At 34.3% G+C, this 6951-nt stretch overlaps 1 pseudogene; it reads left to right on the top strand.

The window, feature by feature from the left end:
* Nucleotides 1–213: 213 nt before the first annotated feature.
* Nucleotides 214–6631, top strand: LOC102473418 (TATA box-binding protein-associated factor RNA polymerase I subunit D pseudogene; annotated as a pseudogene).
* Nucleotides 6632–6951: the final 320 nt, after the last annotated feature.

The raw sequence follows: 6951 nt of genomic DNA, 5'->3' as shown, positions 1-6951 counted from the left end.
TGGCTCAAATCTACATGTGGCACTTTGCACACTGGAGATCTGTAAGTTAAAAATACAATTTATCTTAAATCTGCCCTTGAGAAACGAACATATAAAGAGAAGGAGTCATGTAACAATGAATATTCCAGTTCACAGTCATTGACGACCCCTATAAAATCTTGCCGACAGGCAAAAGGCATGTGAGATGCAACTCCCCGTCCCAGGCTAAGGATAATGGAAATGCCTTTACTAGACCACGACTCTGCTGTGAAGAACACTGTAAAAACTGACATGAGGACTCACCAGCTGGAAGGATTCTACTTACACAACACAACTACCTCAAAGGCCGTGACCAAGGTGGGTATGGAAGAGAATGTCTCTCCTGCAGGCTGTGACTTTTACAGTCAACTTTTTATTGGTAAAGTTTTGGAACCAGACTAGTCAAATAGCTTGAGGCTTTCTTTTTGAGTTAGATACTAGTTTCTTTGGCAATAAAATCCCTTTAAAACTGGAATGTTCTTCTAAAATATTTGTTTCCACTCAGTTTCAGGAGTCCTTGATAGTTCTCAATCTTCCCAATTTAGCTACTTCCTTGTCCCCATAGTTTTCTTGTAACAGATGTGACCTTGAGACTGATTTTAATTGCAAAGTTGAATCAAAAAGTGCTTTGATGTTCAACCTATTTTTAAATTTTATTTCTGTTGTTTGGAGTTTAAAATCTAACCTGCCCTGGCCTCTGAAGTCTACACTTTCTCTATTCCCTTTTGTTTCTTCTTGCAAATGAAGCAATTATTGCTTGAGGTCTTCTCATCCTTATAATATCTTGCTAAATACAGCTAATACCCTCAGGATACATTACTACCTTTAACTTCCCAGTCTCTGCTGCTCGAGCTAGGGGCTTAGTGAGCATGTGGTCAGCTGCATGAGTTATCACAGATGACATTCTGAACATTTGTTCTCCCACTGCATAATAGATATCACCATTTTCCCAGTCTCTTTTAACAGGATCTTTGCAGTTCACTGCTTCCCTAAGGATGAAATAATTTAAGAATTTTTAGTTCAGTATCCAATTCTGATAACAACTCTCGTATTAATTAAATTAGTGCTAGCAGCTGTAACAAAAAAAAAGTTTTTATCTTACTCAGGTAAAGTTTGATGGTAATGAAGAGCAAACTGGCTCCACACATTCTAGAATAGGCTGTTAGATTTTAAAAAAATCATATAAATTTCCAAGTTATCCTGGGATTTGAGATTCAGCTAGCAGATGATGAAGGAGAGGAAAGAATTACACAGAAAATATTTAGTTGGCTATGCTTAGAAGTGTTATACATGATTTCTACTTGCATAATTCTGATTAAAATAAATCACTGTGCCAGATCTAGAAATTTTGGCCAGGAAATATAGCTTAGCATTACGTTTAAGATAATAAAACGTGTTTTCTGAACACTACACAGTCTCCACTAGGAAGTGAGGTATTACTTTATCAACAGATTCTATTAACACTAGTATACACATTAATTTAACAATTTGGCCATTTAATCTTTTGAATAATTATTACTTTCTTGGAAACTTGACTGGTTGAATTTGCAGATTAAAGAATATCTATTGTAAAATAAATAAAGTTATAAAAAATTGATGTTTAGTCAGAGAACCTTTTTATCTGTTGATGAGGACAGAAGAAGTTGAGTAAAAGATTCTGGAGAGGAATTTATGCTTAATCTTAGGTAAAAGTTATAAAGAACCAAAACAAACACACAAACAAAAAACCCAGAAGATTTTAGGCAAAACTCAAGGCAGATTATACCATGATTCTTACAAAAAAAATGTAAACTGTAGTCCGGTAACCAGGAACATGAGGAAATGTACTGGGGGACGAAGCTAGGGAAAAGCTGCAATCATATAATAAAAGGAGGCTTGGATGAGGTCACATAATATAAATATATAAATCAAGTAACAGATACTAAGAAAAACAGGCACATCAGGTGAGGATAAAGAATTTATAGATAAAGAAAAGCACAACCATCTCACATTATCTTTATATATAGTTTTCCCTATTAAAACTATGATTTATTTAGAATGATAACAATTTGCTAACTTTATTATATTTGCTTTGAAATAGTGGCTTACCATTTCATAATATAAATACAAAATTCAGTAAAAATAGTATACTAAAATACAGTGTAATAAAATACAGTATATAGTATAATATAAAAATATGACACATGGTATAACAGAGCAAATATATGTACATTTATTTAACATACATTTATATCAACACAATATTAATAAATAGGATTTTATATAGAGAGAGTTGCAAATGTATTTGTGTAAATGCATTTATTTTGCTTTAGTCTTTTTCTTTTAAGGTTTATGGATTTCTTCTACGTAAAAGAGAAACAGACAGAAATAGGTACTCCCAATGGGGTCTTTGCACTGGAATTCACTACCTGGCCCAGCCAGACCGGCAATGGGCACATGTGCATATGTGTGCCCAGCGTGCTCAGGGAGATCCCGAGCCAGGAAGTGAGCCCAAGGCCTCTCCCACATGAGACTAGTTGTACACTGCCCAGTTTGTCTCTTTCTATCAAGATGTTTCTTTCAGCACAGGTTATCTACTGATGGTTTTCATTCATGCCTGAAAACAAAGGGCAACCAGGATTCAAATGACAGCTAAGATTATAAAGAAATAAACAAGCAAACAAAACTAGGGATATATATTATACTATGCGTGTGTATTCATCACTGAAAGTCATTGATTCTATGGGAGAAGATTCTGTGACATTTCAAGATCATTACAGATACTTACAGTGTTACCAGCATTTATAAAAACCGAATACTCTGTATATGAATAATTAGGAAGTTCCCGCTGACTTAAGTTTCATTCAATAACGTCAGTATCTAGCATCTTCAAATTTTTAACAAATGTAGTTGTTAGTGATATAGAAAGAGTAAGTTTTAAAATGTGACATTTGCCCACAATGTAGGATTTTTTTTCCAGAGACCACCTGATGTCCTCCTTTAAGCTATTCAAATGCTCTGTCATGTAGCTCATTGCTTTGCGAAAACAAGAATATGATACTCAGAAATTCTGTTGACAATTACTGCTCAGAATTTCAAATACATGTTCTAATGTCTGACATCAAAATGAAATGACAACACAAACATCACTATTTCATAGCAAATATAAGAAAGTTAGTATATTGTTATCATTCTAATTAAACCAAAGTTTTAATAGAAAAACTAGAAAACCATATGTAGACTTAAAATAATGTTAAATGGCAATGATTTCCTTCATCTACAAATTCCTATTTTATTTATTTTTTTAAAAGAGAGAAAGGGAAAGTGAGAGATCATTCTACAGGAGGAATGAGCATGCCACAATCCCTTCTTCTCCAGTCTCTTTTCAGGATTTTGGGCATGCATGCACACATGCCAGGGGACTTTCAGCTCCTGGGTCTAGGACTCAAACCATGCAGCCAGCCATGTGGGATCCAGTCCCTTAACCTCCATGCTACCTGTTAACCTCATTTAATAAATTCTTTACCTTCACCCAATGTGCCTGTTTGTTTCTAATTTTATCTTCCCCCAGTTTAAATATGTGATATCCAGCCCCTTACCAGATTTCCTCAAAAACTGCACTCACGCCTCCTTTCCTCTAGCATGGTTGGTGGAGAAAACTGAAGCAAAGAGAAAGTAATCCATAAAACAGTCTTAGGAGGGATGTGAGGACTACATCAAGAATGAATTCACCTGATTACATAACATCTGGTTCAACTGTAGAATCTGAAAATCTAAGTGATAGCTCTTGGTCTGGCAGCAGTTTATTTAAAAGAAAATGCACTCCTTTCTCACCTAAATGGAGGCAAAGGAACCCAATTCAAAAATCTGTTCACTCACTTTAAAGAAGATTCATCAAGTGACTCATCTTTTGAACCAAAAGCATTGACTTTAAAAGCTATTTTTGAAAGATTCAAGGAAAATAAATGAGAAAAAAAATTAAAAATTAAATACAGCCCAGCAGAAAGACCAAGGGGAAGACCAAAAGGAATAACACCAGTCACAAATAGATAAGAAGCAAGTTAGAGACAAAGAACATAAATTCTCCCTTATAGAATCAGAGAACAGAAGAAACCCATTACCATGGAAGAAAATCTTAACCTTTGAGCAAGCTGTTGCCAGAGGATTTTTTTTTAACTACATTGAAAGCTAAAGTAGGAACACCACCTTAAGGAATCCTTGAATAAAATGAATATTGGTGAAGATTTAGAAAAAGAAGATCTTGATAGTCATAGATACAAATATTTGGATAATGATGGATCCATTTCTCCTATTGAAGAGCCAGTAGCAAAAGATGAGGCAATAAATTTTGAGCCTGATGATAAATGCAATATCAAGTTGGTAGAGGATAGTTGTTTTATAATAAGGTCTGAATTCCCAGTTTCCAAGACAACGAATGTATACTTAGGACAAGAAAATACTACTAAAGGACCTGCTTTGTCTTAAAACAGAGCTTCAAAGGTCAAAAACACTGGGCAGAAGACAGAAAAATCTGGAAAGAAGACAGGAACATAAATGGATAAGAAGGTAAATAATACAAAAGAAAAAGCGATTTTTCATAGAAATATGCCAACTTGGGGATGAAGAAATTCTTATTTCATGAACTTTCTATTTCTAAGACTATCTCTGAAAACGTTTTATGAATGTCCTACAGAATATGACTAATTAGGAAAAACAATAAAAATATTGGAACATCAGGGAAAAGCTAAGAAGTTACCACTTAGTAAATCATGAATGGAAGTTATTGTTCTTTTTTGTTAATGCTTAATGATTTCATAGTAGGAAGCTTACAGGGGTCATTTTAGCACTGAAATAATGAAGTAGGTTATAATCCTGAAAAAAAAATCTTAATAAAATCATTACCAACCAGAAAAAAAATCAAAAACAAAAACAAACACGCCATTTCCATGATTCCAGAAATGACTGATGATTTGAACGGTATTGTTGTGTGACTTACTGGAATTTGTTCAGGCTTCTGTTCAGCTCGGTGCAAAATCATATCTCTTGTGCAATTTTATCTCATATACTCCCTCCAAAATTGTTGGTATGCAGTCTGAGTTCTTCGTTGATTATGTGAAACATTTTATTTCTTCTCAATTCTTGCTCTCAAGTTCATAAACAGAAGCCTGTCAAATTCTCAGGAAAGAAACAGGAACCTCTGGGTAAGCAGAGGTGCAGGGATGACAAGGGAGCTGGTTTATAAACAAACAAAAAAAATTCATAAATTCATCAGTCATATATTCACATATAATAATCGGGCAAAAGCAAACAATGAAATTGTCCCTAATTAAGTAGTTTTTTTCCTTGGCAGGACAGGAAAGAAAAAGGGACTAATACTCTATTCTCAAACTGTGTGTCTGACTATGACTTTAAAAACAAAAAATCAGGCTATTTGAAGATACTGATAATTATTATCATTTTCGTTAGTTGTTTTTATAGTACTGTGGTTATGTTTTTTAAAAGACTTAATTAGTGATAGATATTGAAATAATTAAAGATGAAATAATACCATGCCTGGGATTAGTTTCAAAATAATCAGTGTCTCAGAAGTTAATTGAATAGGAACATGGATGAAGCAAGATTGGCCATGTGTTGATCACTGTTGAAGCCTGTTGATATGATTGATGAGGGCATGGGGGTTTCATTATGCTAGTCTCTAATTTTTGTTGTTTTAATATTTTTATAATAAAAATTGAAAGCAAGATGCACTCAGAGTCAGGATGTACAACTATCTAAGGATTTATAACACTGGATTTTTTCCCTTCAATTCTCCATTACTACATGTCACCATGTACCAAATGGAATAAGAGCCAATCTATTCAGCTACTATGTCACTGCAGTTGCAAACAGGGTGTTTCCCTGATGGTAACAATAATAATGATAATAGTAACGTTGAAAGCAAAACTTAGTCCTGAAGTTGTCTTAGTTCTGAATTGACAATGTTGTGTCTACAGTAGGAAAAACTAAGGTCTGAAAAAAACATGCACTGTTAATTTCCAGCTTACTTATACTTGACATTACCAAGTGAGTGGACCTAGCAAGAATTATTCCACAGTACAACTCAACCTCCTAACAAGTTCCTCGTCTTATTTGTTTCTGACTGCCATATCTAACAATCTATGTTTTAGAAAGTTTTCCAGGTGATCCCAAAGTATTATAAAATGTCGAGAGCCTACATATTGTACTTAGTCCTCCATTCAATAGGAGCAACTGTTCTAGGTTGCCTAGGACTTTCTGTTTTAGACCTGAAAATCTGGCCTCCAAGAGACTCCAGTAGGCAATGTGGGGGTTAAGATGCTGGACTCCCACATAGCTGACCATGTTTCCAGTCCTAGACCTGGCAGCCTTGAACTCATGTGTGCATGTGTGCCCAAGTGCCCAAACTCCTTGAAGAGGGGTGGGGCAGAGGGGGGAGGGGGAAGATTTATTACTTTCCTTTTCACTGTCCTTCTCTGTCTTTATCCTGTGATTGAATGCAACCTTTGGCAAAAACCTTTAAAGAAAAAAGAAGAAAAAAATATCCCTTCAAGTAGAAAAAATCCAAATGATTAATGACTCTAGGTTTATGCTTTTCATTCTTTTTTCACCCAAATAGTACCCCCTTATCTCTTCCTCTCACTCATTTTTTTACAATATTATAAAAGATTTTTTTCTTCAACAGTTCACAGACATATCTGTACTTATTTTCTACTCTGAAGATACATAATAAAATTGGCCACGAAATTCTCTTAAGTTACATATGGATGCAAATAATGTGAAACAGAGCTGAGACTAAAACATATCATCCTGGAAAAGCAAATTTAATGTCTATAATTTGTTTATTTTAAAAGTATACTCAAGATACAAATTTTATTCCATTTCTAAGATAAATGAATAAGTTAACAAATAATGTATGTATGCAACCATAATTGTTTA

The sequence above is a fragment of the Tupaia chinensis genome, unplaced genomic scaffold (assembly GCF_000334495.1).
Source record: "Tupaia chinensis unplaced genomic scaffold, TupChi_1.0 Scaffold146594_1, whole genome shotgun sequence".
Lineage (NCBI taxonomy): Eukaryota > Metazoa > Chordata > Mammalia > Scandentia > Tupaiidae > Tupaia > Tupaia belangeri.
Note: the sequence above shows the minus strand (reverse complement) of the source record. Positions and strands in the feature narration are given on the sequence as shown.